Source organism: Thalassophryne amazonica, chromosome 3, assembly GCF_902500255.1.
Source record: "Thalassophryne amazonica chromosome 3, fThaAma1.1, whole genome shotgun sequence".
Lineage (NCBI taxonomy): Eukaryota > Metazoa > Chordata > Actinopteri > Batrachoidiformes > Batrachoididae > Thalassophryne > Thalassophryne amazonica.
The window spans coordinates 49,129,009-49,142,145 of record NC_047105.1 but is presented as its reverse complement, the minus strand read 5'-3'; positions in this window follow the sequence as shown (position 1 = coordinate 49,142,145).

Sequence of the window (13,137 nt, the reverse complement as noted above, 5' to 3'; positions counted from 1 at the left end):
TATATGAGATGTAAGATGCTGCTCCTCAGTGTTTCTCAAACAGCTTCCAGATGAAGTGGTGTAGAGGAGGATTTTCTTAAAAAGAAGATCAGCTACAATTTGACAGAAAGCACATTTGAGATGACAGCCTAGATTTGATGTTTTGGTGAAAGAAACTTTTGTATTTCTTCATAATTGATGTAAATAAAGTCCAAGACATATTCAGTCTAAAGAAAACTGGCAATAAAACTGATTATTATTTACAGGTTTTATCAAGTTTTAGAGATTTGCTTTCAGTTTGAGTTTGAGGAAGATAATTTTAGGAATTTTTACTCGTAGTCTTTTTTTTTTGTATTTCTTGTATTTAAAATGGAGTGGCTATACGCCCAACTGTTGGTTCAATAAAGTAAATACAAGAGCATATACAGTACGCCCAACCACAACCGACCAATGAGTGTGCTTGTAAGTTCACTTCCGGTTTCAACGCGGGGGGGAAAAAGGGCGGATATTTTCTTGCCACCTGTGGGAGGGTTCACAGCCCGCGGAGGGGCTGTGATCTAAAGCGGTTCTGTTTGGCTCATCACACCCGGGGAACTGTATCAAACTAACACTATCTTACAGGCAACAATCAGCATTTTGTTCATAAAAACCTACCATCCCTGGTTCTCAAGACCAGGCACCTAAGTGGCTCCACTCTCTTTTCTCTCTCTCTCTCTCTCTCTCTCTCTCTCTCTCTCTCTCTCTCTCTCTCTCTCTTTAAAGATATTTAGGTGTACCTTAGTAAACACTAGTAGAGTTCCTCCTTAGATTTGGAATGCATAATAGAAGATATACCTTACTGAATTTTCATATCAATATGATATACGATATGACTATGATTTGACACAAAGTGCAACAACAGTGAAAATTAAACATTCTGAAAACAGTAATAAAACAGTTTTTATCCCATGGGAACTCTCCCTACCCACCTAAGCGGCTCAAGAATATGGACAGCATGTATATAAGTGACATTTACATGACAATTTATATGATATTGAAATATGATAATTTTGGCATATTGTACAGCTCTACTGTCAACTAGCTGAAAACTTTGAATATTAATTTACATCTACATTACAAAAAATACTTAAAGTGGCAGAGGGTTAAGAGGGCTGTAATTGGGGGTTCAGCTGAAAAGCAAAAAAAAAAAAAAAGAAAGAAAAATGCTTAAAAGGGTGGGGAGTATGGGGAGCAGAGCCCCTCCAGAAGCTGAAAGGCAAAATAAGGAAAATGCTTAAAAAGGCGGGGGGTCTGAAAGGTCTGAAAGAAGCTGAAAGGTTTTAGTCATGCTCATGCTCCCAAGAACCATTTTACTGAAAAAACTCTGAAGGACCTAAAGGACATGGTTATATGGTGAGGAGCATTTCCAGGCATGTGAGAGGCAAAGAAAAATGCTTGGGGGGGGGGGGGGGGGGGGGGTCTGGGGGGAGCGCGGTCTGAAAGGTTTTTGCCATGCTAATGCTCCCCTGAAGCATTTACTCAAAATAAAGTCTGGAGGACCTAAATGACATGATGAGATGCTGACGAGCTTGGCTCATTCATGTCCGCGACATATGCATATTACCTATTCATGACACTCACCTGTTTCCAATTAGGTGTTTTTTGAGGATTCATCAACTTTCCCAGTCTTTTGTTGCCTCGTCCCAACTTGTTTGTTATCTGTTGCAGGCATCCATTTCAAAATGAGCAAATATTTGCACAAAAACAATAAAGTTGATCAGTTTGAACATTAAATATCGTTGTTGCCCTGTCCCAACTTGTTTATCTGTTGCAGGCATCCATTTCAAAATGAGCAAATATTTGCACAAAAACAATAAAGTTTATCAGTTTGAACATTAAATATCGTGTCTTTGTGGTGTATTCAGTTGAATATAGGTTGAAGAGGATTTGCAAATCATTGTATTCTGTTTTTATTTACATTTTACACAACGTCCAAACTTCACTGGAATTGGGGTTGTACTGTACAAGGCCTCTATACAAAGCAACGTCTCTTTATCAGTGACACATTACAGAATGGAATATTACAAGAGTAACATTTTACATTTTACGGCACTCAGTATGAAGATTGTTAGAGGATGTTGATGAAATTTGATGAGCTGATGGATAATGTCCTAGAAATTAAGGGATTTTTGGATCCAGAAGACCTTTTAAACAATATGTAGCCTTGGCAGAGGTATGAGTGTCTTCTTCTTGTAGTTGTACTTGGTTTCACAAGTTATCTGTGTAAAAAAGAAGGTGGCACTGCAGGAACGGTGGCTGGAGAAAAATTGTTGCCTTGGCTTAAGAGTTTGAGAAAGTGTTTTCTTTAAACTATTGTTGAATTGTAAACACAATCAAATAATTGTACTAAAATATTGACATTATGGTTAACAAAAAGTGCTGTTTCAACGTTCATTTCTGAGTTAAAACAAAGATATTGATCAAGAAGTTTAACTTGCATTTGAAAGTCAGCAGGGCTATTTTTTTAGACAATCCTATTGAGCAGAGATTACAGTTATCAGGTCTTACTGGGCCTCTGAATGAACTTTATCAATGTGGACAGTTGGGACTGGAGGGGACAGAGCAAATGTTGGTACATGTATCCACCTGTGAAGAACTTGTGAGTTTGTAATTGAGAGACTGTGGGCCTCTTGGCAGGGTCAGTGCAAAGCATCAGGAGCATTAGGAGAGAGGACGCCGCTGGGCTGATGCGGTCGGAGATGGTGTAGTCATTCTTTGTGATGCGGTTCTTGGTCTCCTTCCAAGTTCACGTTGAAAGGCGCCTTACTTGTTTGGGATGTTGCTTGTTGCAGATGAACATTTGCTGATGGATTTGGTGACCATCATTTCTCAACATTACACCCAGTGAGTCAAAAGTTCACAGATTCGCAAGAAATCTTGGTTTCTGACAATGTAAAAGATGGAGATCGATGTAATACTTTTTCTCGGTCAGGCTCAAAACTTCTCAGTTGTCCCTTGTACTCGAGTAAATATATGTACTCAGTTGCTGTGCTATAAAATTAGTTAGTCAGATTTGTAGTTATCTTAAATCCCTTACAGGTACCTCGTTAGTCAGATTAACAAGTTACTTGCCAAGTTTCTATGAGCTACTGTGACTCAGCTACCATTATGTCACTGAGTTATGGTAAAGTTTGTCACAAGACAAACTGGTTTCAACCGAGGTACCAGACCAGTCCTAGAAATCCCACCACAGTATAGTGTTACAACTAGCCCAAGAGGAGAGTTTGCTGGTAAACGTCTAGCAGCCAGGCATATTCACAGCGTTGTCAGAGGGTACTGGTGTAATGCCTTGTACATGTAGGGGCAAAAAAAAAAAAAGGCAAAATGCATCATTACTCACCCTGTTCCACAAAGAGGCCATGGGAGTAACTGGGCTTGTCTATTTACAGTATCTCCCTGACTTTACCTCCTTCACAGTCCTGACAGATGCATTGTTGTTTTTGGAGTCTAATTCCTCTTCAGTTTCAACTCAAGCAGCTGGACAAACACACTAGTGCTGTACCTCCTCCAAAATATGTTTGTAGATAATCAGTAATAATTACAGCAGTGTGGAGATCTTCACTGCTGAAGAATGGTTATGATCCATCCTTGCCTCAGACAATCAGCTCATTCTGAACGGTCCTCTTAAGAAAGGCCTTATTTTTCTGTGTAAAGTTCTGCAACTGTTGCCATCCTGCAGAGGGTGGTGCACTGCTTCTTTGAACAAGGCTGTCAAAACATTTCCCTATTCCTGATTGCTTTAATACAGTTTAATGAATATGTATCTAAAATAGCGTATCCACTTGCAATCTGATCCAAGGTCATCACCAATAACATCAAAGTAAGTGGTTCTGTTTCTTCTGAGTCTGTCACTAGTTTGTTCTTTTTGCATGTGATTTCACTGATTAACTGATTCCATTTGCTCAAAGTGATGTTCATCAGTGAAATCACCCGGCGGAGTCAGTGGCTGCAAAGAAAACCTGCACCCTCTTGCCCCTTTCTGTAGTGTTATGCAAAGTCAGGAGTCCAATCACTGATAAAGTGTATCGGCCCTTTTTTTAACGTTGAACATAACACATGAAGTTAGCTACAGGAAGTGCTGTGTCTATATCCGGCGCACCACAACTCTGGTAATCTTACACAATAAAATAGTGCCATTACAACACATCACCCTCTCTTTGAGCATTTTAAGACATCTGTAGGTTAACACATATTAACACTTTGAAATCTTGAGTGCACTTTTTTTTCAAATCAAAATTATTGTAACAATGTTACAACATCTTATTTTAGCTCAGTAATACCGTTTATAAAAGTAATAAACCCCATAGGCTGAACCATGAATGTAAACATACGGAACAATATCTCAATAACATTTTTTTTCCCACTGATAATTCTTTGTCTTGTATCCCTATGACTAATCTGTCATGTATGTTTTCTTCTTTTACGTCGCCAAAAGCACGTGTCTGCCAACTCGTGCAGTGTGCGAATATATTCTTCCGCCATTTCTCTTCTGCTTCTTTTCCAAGTGAATATAGCAGTGTACAGATCTGGATGTCCCTGTCCTCTAAGTTGAGCTTTGTCGCTGTCCGGTAGCGCTGAGATCGCTGCCACCATTCTGGCCAATGTTCCGGCCGTGAAAAATCAAAAGCCTCTGGAGGTGGGAATTTCGCCATCTTTCGACGTCTTCTGACACCATGTAGTGTTATGCAAAGTCAGGAGTCCAATCACTGATAAAGTGTATCGGCCCTTTTTTAAATGTCGAACATAACACATGAAGTTAGCTACAGGAAGTGCTGTGTCTATATCCGGCGCACCACAACTCTGGTAATCTTACACAATAAAATAGTGCCATTACAACACACCTTCTGGAACAAGTTGCCCACCCCTGATCTAAGTAATGACAAACATTGGCACAACGAATTGCGTGGCAGTGCAGAGCCAAAATTCGTGCAAGTGTCAAGGTGACTTTACGATTCGCCCTATTGACGTATCCCATAACCCTTGCGCGCCAGAGAGTCGCTGCATTCAAAACAACATAGAGAATCCACATGATAATTGTAAATTAATATTATACTACAAAAATTTAATGTTTTATGCTTTTTGTCACGTTAATAAGAGACTGCTGTATGATACCCTGAAAACCTGCTAAAACAATTATAACAAACAATCCGTGTCTGCTACGTTTAATCTGCGTGGAATTTAATAAACACAAACCGAATTTCAGACATATTATATATATTAGTCTGGAACAAAGAGGACAAACAGTGTTGTAAAGAACAATAATCAAGACGTTAAAGAGCAAACGTCACTTTCCCCCAGAACAACATGATCAGGAAGCGATTGTAGCTCACAGCAGGTCCCATTGAAAATAACGGAGAGACAGTCTGTGATTCTCGCATGTTTACATAAAATAAACGCAATAACGTTTATAAACCCAGAGATTATATTCATGAGAGTTTTAGGCACAATATAAAAAGAGTTTTATGTTGATGGTGGTGTTGTCCGTGTGCAGCGGTTAAAGTGAAGTCCGATTGGAGCATCTCAATGCAGTTCTCAATGTTACTGAGATGTTGCAGCGCGGCGACCTCTTTGAGGTTTTGCGGGATTTGAAAGGCCAATAGGGTGAATGCTTTTTTCTGGCGTAACCTGCTTGCTGAGTTAAAATACTCATGATTCTGTTGACTCAAAATCACATCCTTAAGCCTGGTTCACACAGCGAGATTTTAAAATTATCTGTAGGTTTCCAAAACCTGAGAACCCCCCACACGTGAAGATAAAAAAAAATTCATAGATCTAACAGTGTTGTTTGTACAGTGTGTGGTGTTCAGCCACACAGTAAAAACAACACACCACACACGAACAGATTTCACACACGAACCTTCCCAGGTCAGACAGGAAATCTCACAAAATCTCTCGAGATTAAATGTGATTTAAGAGTAAACCAGCGGAGATAGTTTGTGGACTATTTACAACAGAGGAAAAAACGATACAAAAAGAAAAAGAAAAGACGTTCTTTAAAGGAGTGGAGACAACGTGACCACTGGACTTTCTGGTAAGTCACAACAGCTGTTTTGATTTTAGATTTGGCTCTGTGCATCCGTCACCTCACTTTCTGATTGGCTGCACATCACATTCAGCAGGCTGTGTGGTCGTTTGTGGTCAGAGGACACCACACACACTGTGATATCGAGCCAAGACAAACCAACATGTTGAATATTCCAGATTTGCGATCACAGCGCTCCTGACGTCCCTCCGAGCAGATCAGAGAGCTCTTAACACACCACACACGGCAGGAATATCTGATAAGATTATCTTCAGCGTCATCACGATCTTCCCCGTCCTTAAGATTGTCAGAAGGGGAAGATCGGGTCTGATATCGGCCTAATTATCTTGCTGTGTGAACCAGGCCTTATTCTTTAACAGTCAGTTAGCTGTTTTATGCTGTTGACATGATGTTTTAATGCTAACTAGTAGGGATGGGTATCGAGAACCGGTTCCTTTCGGGTATCGTTAAGAAATGATTCGATCCACCGACATCAATAAGCTTTGTACTTAACGATTCTGTTATCTGTCCTTCAAACAGTTGACAGATGTATTTTATAACTTAAAAACGGGAGCGATGCTAACGCGTTAGCATGTCTATGGCATTTACAATGTTAAAAGTTAGCATTAAGCAGTTGCAGCTGTCATCATGTTCGGGTGCATTTGTTTTCAAATTGTAATATTTTTTACATTTATTTTTGTTTATATATTAATAATCTAATGATTATTATATACAATTTTAGAGAAAGAGACAAAAAGAACCTGAATAGAAACACAACAGAAAATATAAAACAACAATGAACATAAATAAATAAATATGTACATACAGAAATAAATAAGTGTTTCCTATGGACACCTAGTGACTCTTACACCTCCATTTCATCCCTGTCTTATTTAAGTTTAATGACAGTTTGTTTCGGTCAAACCATATTTTCACTTTGTTAATTTCTTCAGTGATTTCCTCCAGAACTATCTGCCAAGCTAGAAAACTGCTGCATCCTAGTAAGAGCAGAATACTACCGGAATGAATTTGAATAAGGAAAGTTGGGGTTTTTTCTCACTAAATGGATGCTGCACTCACTCCAGTTTATTGTCTGGAATAGTCCCAGATTGCATTTCAGAGCTTCTAGAATTCAAACATTTTCGTGCGGGTGGTGTTGGGGGGTAATTTTGGGTTTCAGCTTTTTTTGTTTTTCACCACTTTCATCCCTGAATGTGTCAATCGTGAGTCACTTTTGTGCGGATTAAAGTCACTAACTGGGACTTGTTGCGACAAAGAAAAGAGAATCATCCTCTGTTCTGTTCACACAGCTCCAAACGTTGCGCGGCTCTCTGCCGAGTCAAGTTAGAACGATAGAATCCAGTCAGAATTAATAACTTCAAAGCGAAACACCGTTTTGTTTATTTTTATTTATGTCCAGAGATCAAGAATACAGTGACCAATTTCATATTTATTTACTTTAAGACTCAATGAAATACATAGAAAACCTGTAAAGCCTACTTTTAGTACAAAATTCACGGGGTATCGATAAGGGAATCGATAAGGAATCGGATCGATAAGAAGAATCGATAATGGCATCGATATCGATAAAATCTTATCAATACCCATCCCTACTAACTAGTGCATGTTTTAGTGATGATTCTGGATTGAGTTATCACTTTTGATGTCATATTTATATTTACTGTATACACTCTTTGGAATTATTTTTGATTGGTTTGTGTGCTTATCGTGATTTTGGTGAACCACTTGAACAGAGCTGAGTACATGACATACATGGGTGATTCTTAGACTACGGGCACTTATTATGTCCTTTGATCATATTGTATGAAAAACAGAAAAAAGGGGAAATTTCACACTTTTATAGTTATCTTTACAATGAAAGTGTGTTAAGAAATTTGTTCTAGTAGTCTATGATGACTTTTTCACCTTTTTTCAGCATCATTATATGCAAATATTGCCGTTTTGTGCTTGTCCCACACCCAGACTTTTGATTTTCAATGATAAAAATGAATAGTAAAGAAACGTTTTTTCTAATGTTTCAAAATATCTCTGAATAAAATATCAGTAAAATAATCAAAACATAATTGGGGTATTCAATGTCATACAACTGTTGTGAATTTTTTAAACAAAATGTAGTTGTCCCACACTATTGCCGTAATTTCCACCACAACACTGTAATGTCCCTTTAAACAGTTTGTATGAAAGATTGTTTGGGTAGTTTCTATGGAGATAAACAGTGACATCAGAGCACATGTATATAGTGCCAAATCACAACAAACAGTTGCCCCAAGGCGCTTTATATTGTAAGGCAATGGTGTGGTGGAAATTACATTTACAAGGCCAATAGTGCCTGTAGTTAAAGAATCACCCACATTCATTTCAGTCTGTCCCACTCATACTGTATTCAGGATTTGCTGTTCCAGTTAAATTTTTTACCTCACAATCAATTGTGAGTTCTTTTAGAGAAATTTTGTTATTGTGTTGTGTTAACACAGGGTCATAGTGTGTATTTGTGTCCTGTTATCATATTTTATTACATTAAACCATCATCATAAAGCATTTTGCCACACATCTTTGTGTGTGGCAAAATGCTTATCACATTTTCTGCTTTTGCTAATTTAATGTAATGTAAATGTGGATAAAATGGCTCAAGTCCTTTCACCAAACAAATCAGAATAATTTACAATATGTTCTGTTGTAATTCGATCACTTTACATGGACGACAGAACAAACCAAACTAGGTCACATTACACCACATTGTACAAACGTTTCATTCAGGTAACAATCGTTTTGAAGTAAACAAGTGAATCAGAGGGAAAATCTACTTTGCCGGTTTAATCGGATGAAATTTAAGCTGTCAGACAATGTTGGTGGGTGGAAAACACATCAAAGTTTATAAGCACGTTTTATCACAGCATCATTTTTATTTGGTCATTCAGGTATTAATGTCTCTGTATATTTTCACCCCGGAAAGTAGCAAATTTGCACAGATACTTTTAAATATTAGTATAATACAATATGGAAGCAGTTGTAAGTTGTTTGGTATTGTAGGAGGTACATTAAATATAGTGTTTGTCCATTTGAGCCCTGGTTGTCGTTAAGTGTTTGTGTCCTTGGCTAAACCGAATCCAGAAAAACTGCTTAATCCTTGGGCACATTCTTCCACACACCACAATATCTCAAAAACAAGGAAAAAAACAACCCTGAAGTCTATCTACACAGAACCAAAGGCGTAAAAAGACGTGGCTGGTCTTTACATTTTTAGAAGTAGCTGAATTATTTTTAAAAAAAATTCTATTTAAATTTTTCAGTTTATTTTCATTTACATAGCACCAAATCGCAACAAGGTTGCCTCAAGGCTCTTCACACAAGTAAGGTTTAACCTTACCTATCCCCAGAGCAAGCACACATGTGACAGTGGTAAGGAAAAACTCCCTCTGATGATTTGAGGAAGAAACCTCAAGCAGACTAGACTCAAAGGGGTGACCCTCTGCTTGGGCCATGCTACAGACACAATTTACAAAACAATTTACAAAACGGATATACAGGAAATTTTGCCGGTGCACAGGACAGGAGGCTTGCAGAAACAGACACCACACCCATCTCTGGATGGAGCTGCACCTCAAACAGAGTAAAAAAAAACAGAATCAGGCATTGGAAAGACAACAAATACAGTATATACAGCATTAAGACAAAAGAAAAACAGAAGAAATACTAAGGTGATTACTGACCACTAGCCCCAAGTTTCACCAAAAGACCCAGAATTTAGATAAAGTTGAGGCCACCGCACGGTCCGTTTCCTAATAAAATTAATTTAAAAGAGTAAAAAGCAAAGTAACATACAATGCCAGTATGCTAGCCATACGAAAGGGAAAATAAATGTGTCTTAAGTCTGTACTTCAATTTTTTTTTATTGATGCAGGGAGATCAGTTCACAAAACAGGGGCATGATAAGAGAAAGCTCTGTGACCCACAGACTTTTTATTCACCCTAGGGACACAAAGTAGTCTTGCACCCTGAGAACGCAGAGCCCGGGGCGGTACATAGGGTTTAATTAGGTCAGCTACGTGGGGAGGTGCCAGTCCATGAACAATTTTATAGGTTAGTAGCAGAACCTTAAAATCGAATGTCACAGGGACAGGAAGCTGGTGAAGAGACGCCAGAATGGGTGTAATGTGGTAAAAAAAAAAAAAAAAGCAAAAAAGACGAAATTGTATCTATAGCTTGCTATGAATGCACATGGGGAGACACAAGCCTTGATTTGATCTGTTTTCTGGTATGAAAATCCTTTTGTGTTCCACTTCACTTTGAACCTGTGACTGGTGACCCAACAGACAAAAGCTGCACAATGCACTTTTCCTCCAGTAATGGCCACTCCTTCAGCATTGTCTGGGTGTCGGCCCAGGTTACACATAGACGGTTTTGTCGGCGAGTAGTACGTAGACCGAAGTTCGCGGTAGTTCCGGCTGTTTTCGCAGTGGAAAGGGGCGGAGCGCGCGCAGCGGGGCTCCTCCTCGCTCTTTCCCCCAAAAAACTCTGTGTAGTTAATTAATAAAATATTCTCTACAGACGATTTGCTTGCGCGCACTTAAAAAAAAGAAAGAAAAAAGAAAGGCTCCTCCTCGCTCTTTCCCCCACAAAACTCTGTCATAATTGTGTTTAGAAACCAGTCACCATTTGCTTTATTATACATCTGTGTAGTTAATTAATAAAATATTCTCTACAGACGATTCGCTCGCGCGCACGTAAAAAAAAGAAAGAAAAAAAAGAAACTCCGCTCCCTGCTGCTGTTTACAGCGGGGCTCCTCCTCGCTCTTTCCCCCAACAAACTCTGTCATAATTGTGTTTAGAAACCAGTCACCATTTGCTTTATTATACAGCTGTGTAGCTAATAAGCAAAATAATCTCTAGGACAATTCGCGCGCCCACGCACATAAAAATAAAAAGAACCTCCGCTCCACGCTGCTGTGGTGCTGCTGCTCGCTCCAAAACTCTGTCATGATTGTAAAATAAAGGACAAAAGAGACATAAGTCCTGCTCACAGGCTGCTACCAGATACAGGACATGTTCACATCTTCAAACTCCAGACATCTCCACGTCACTACATATTCAGTCCCTGATTGGTCATCGCAGCGGGACGAGAACGGCGGCACTACAGGAAGCAGCAGGATGAAACGGCGATTAAAAAGTATCAAATGCTGTTGTTTGCGTTGTCGCTGTCGTCACGGGAGGTCTCCGGGAGCACTCCCGGAATTATTCGAATAATTTTTTCGACGATTCCCGGTAAAGCCGGAACTAAGCCACGCCCCCTAGTGCCGGCATTAACAACGGCATGTGATCCTTAAGACGGCCAAAAACTCTTCCGGGATGCTTCCGGGAGCTCTTACCGTCTGTGTGTAAACGGGGCTTCACTATTCTTCTTGCACAGTCATTCAGTTTTTGAGAGCTACCTATTCCAGACAGATTTACCACATTGTATCATACTGTTTGTGTTTCTTAATGATTGATAGACATTAAGTCAAAGACATATTCAGTTTTGGCAATATTCATGTGTCCATCCTCTAACTTCTCTTAAGAAAATTTGTTTCAAAGGTGATAACTAGTATTACAAAATTATTTTGTTGTTACATTTGTCCAATTACTTACAGCCTCTCAAAACTGAGGATTTACAACGTCCAGATGGCTTTAATTTCTAAATGGTTAATGTGATATGTTTGTTAAGCTCCTGTATTTAAAGCTAAAAGTCTTGACAACAAGCGCATTTTGATTGTTTCATTTCAACAATGGTGTTGTGGTGTACAGATGCAAAATTAAAAAATTGTGTTACGGTCCGTTTACTTATGGACCTGACCTACTTTATTGTATAATGTCACAGCTACTTGTCTCTAGAAGGGAAATGTTGTTTTACCCCTTTGGGAAAAAGCAACCTAGCCAATGCCCTCGTGATGGCATGGGTTTGAATCTCCTGATCCACAGTATCCGGCCGTCAAACTCTAAAAGTGGATGTCATATAAATTGGTGAGGTACTTTACACATAAACACCTGATTAAACAAAACCAAACTATTTTGAGGGACATTTGTCCTACATTGGCAGATGCATTAATAGAAACAGGCCTCACACAGGTATCCCCACACTGTGGGAGTAAAAATGTCCAAACAAACCGTTTTGTTTCTTGAGAACTCCGAACATCCTTGTTTGAATCACAAATGCTATCTTTGGACTTGGCTCTGTGCACAGCAGCAGAAACATACTTCTGAGCATTACTTGGAAGATTAGTGCAGGATTCTTGGCAGGGTTTGGTCAGCGGAGACCAGTCGTAACAAAGTAAGGATATGCTGACTCGACATGAAGAGCATATTTAATTACCATCATCTTCATCAAATATCCAAAAAGAGCCATCCGCCCCAGAGCCAGAAAACCCCCCAGCTTCAAATTCAAAGGCTTATTTTTAGGGGTCAATCTTTTCTTTTATAGTTTCACATACGCCAGCTTATTCTCTCATATCCTTTCTTTTATGCTCCTTTCTGCTGCTCGCACTTTTTTCTTTCCAATTCATTGTCAGTTTTTGTGTCATTTTATCCCTAAATTATCTTGAGGAAATCCCCCCTCCAAGACACCATGACAGTAAGGCACCAAGACAGTAGCATACACATTAATAGCAAACATCTTAGTTGTGTGAATTGTCAGTCAGTGTCTTCTGTTGACTTTATATCTTGTTTTGTGAGATATTTCAAGTAATACAACATATGTCTAGGCAAAGATCCAAAATAAAGAACCAGTCTCTGGATTTTGTGGACAAATTTGTATACCTAAGAAGCACACTGTTGAGAAAAGTCCACATTGATGATTAAGTCAATGGCAGGCCCAATTTTGGGACCAGCCCAATATATGTACAGGTTACTACTATCTACACTCTTCTGTGGACAGTGTACCAAAAACTTGCAACCACTTTGCTCTAGTGTACTTCTGGAAATTCATGGGAATTAGGTAATAAGCTAACATCCCTGACAGAGGCAACTCCATTGGGCTGGCGATATAAGAACAATGCAGGATGAGTGCATTCTAAAACAGTTGTTCTACGGCGGACTACAAACAC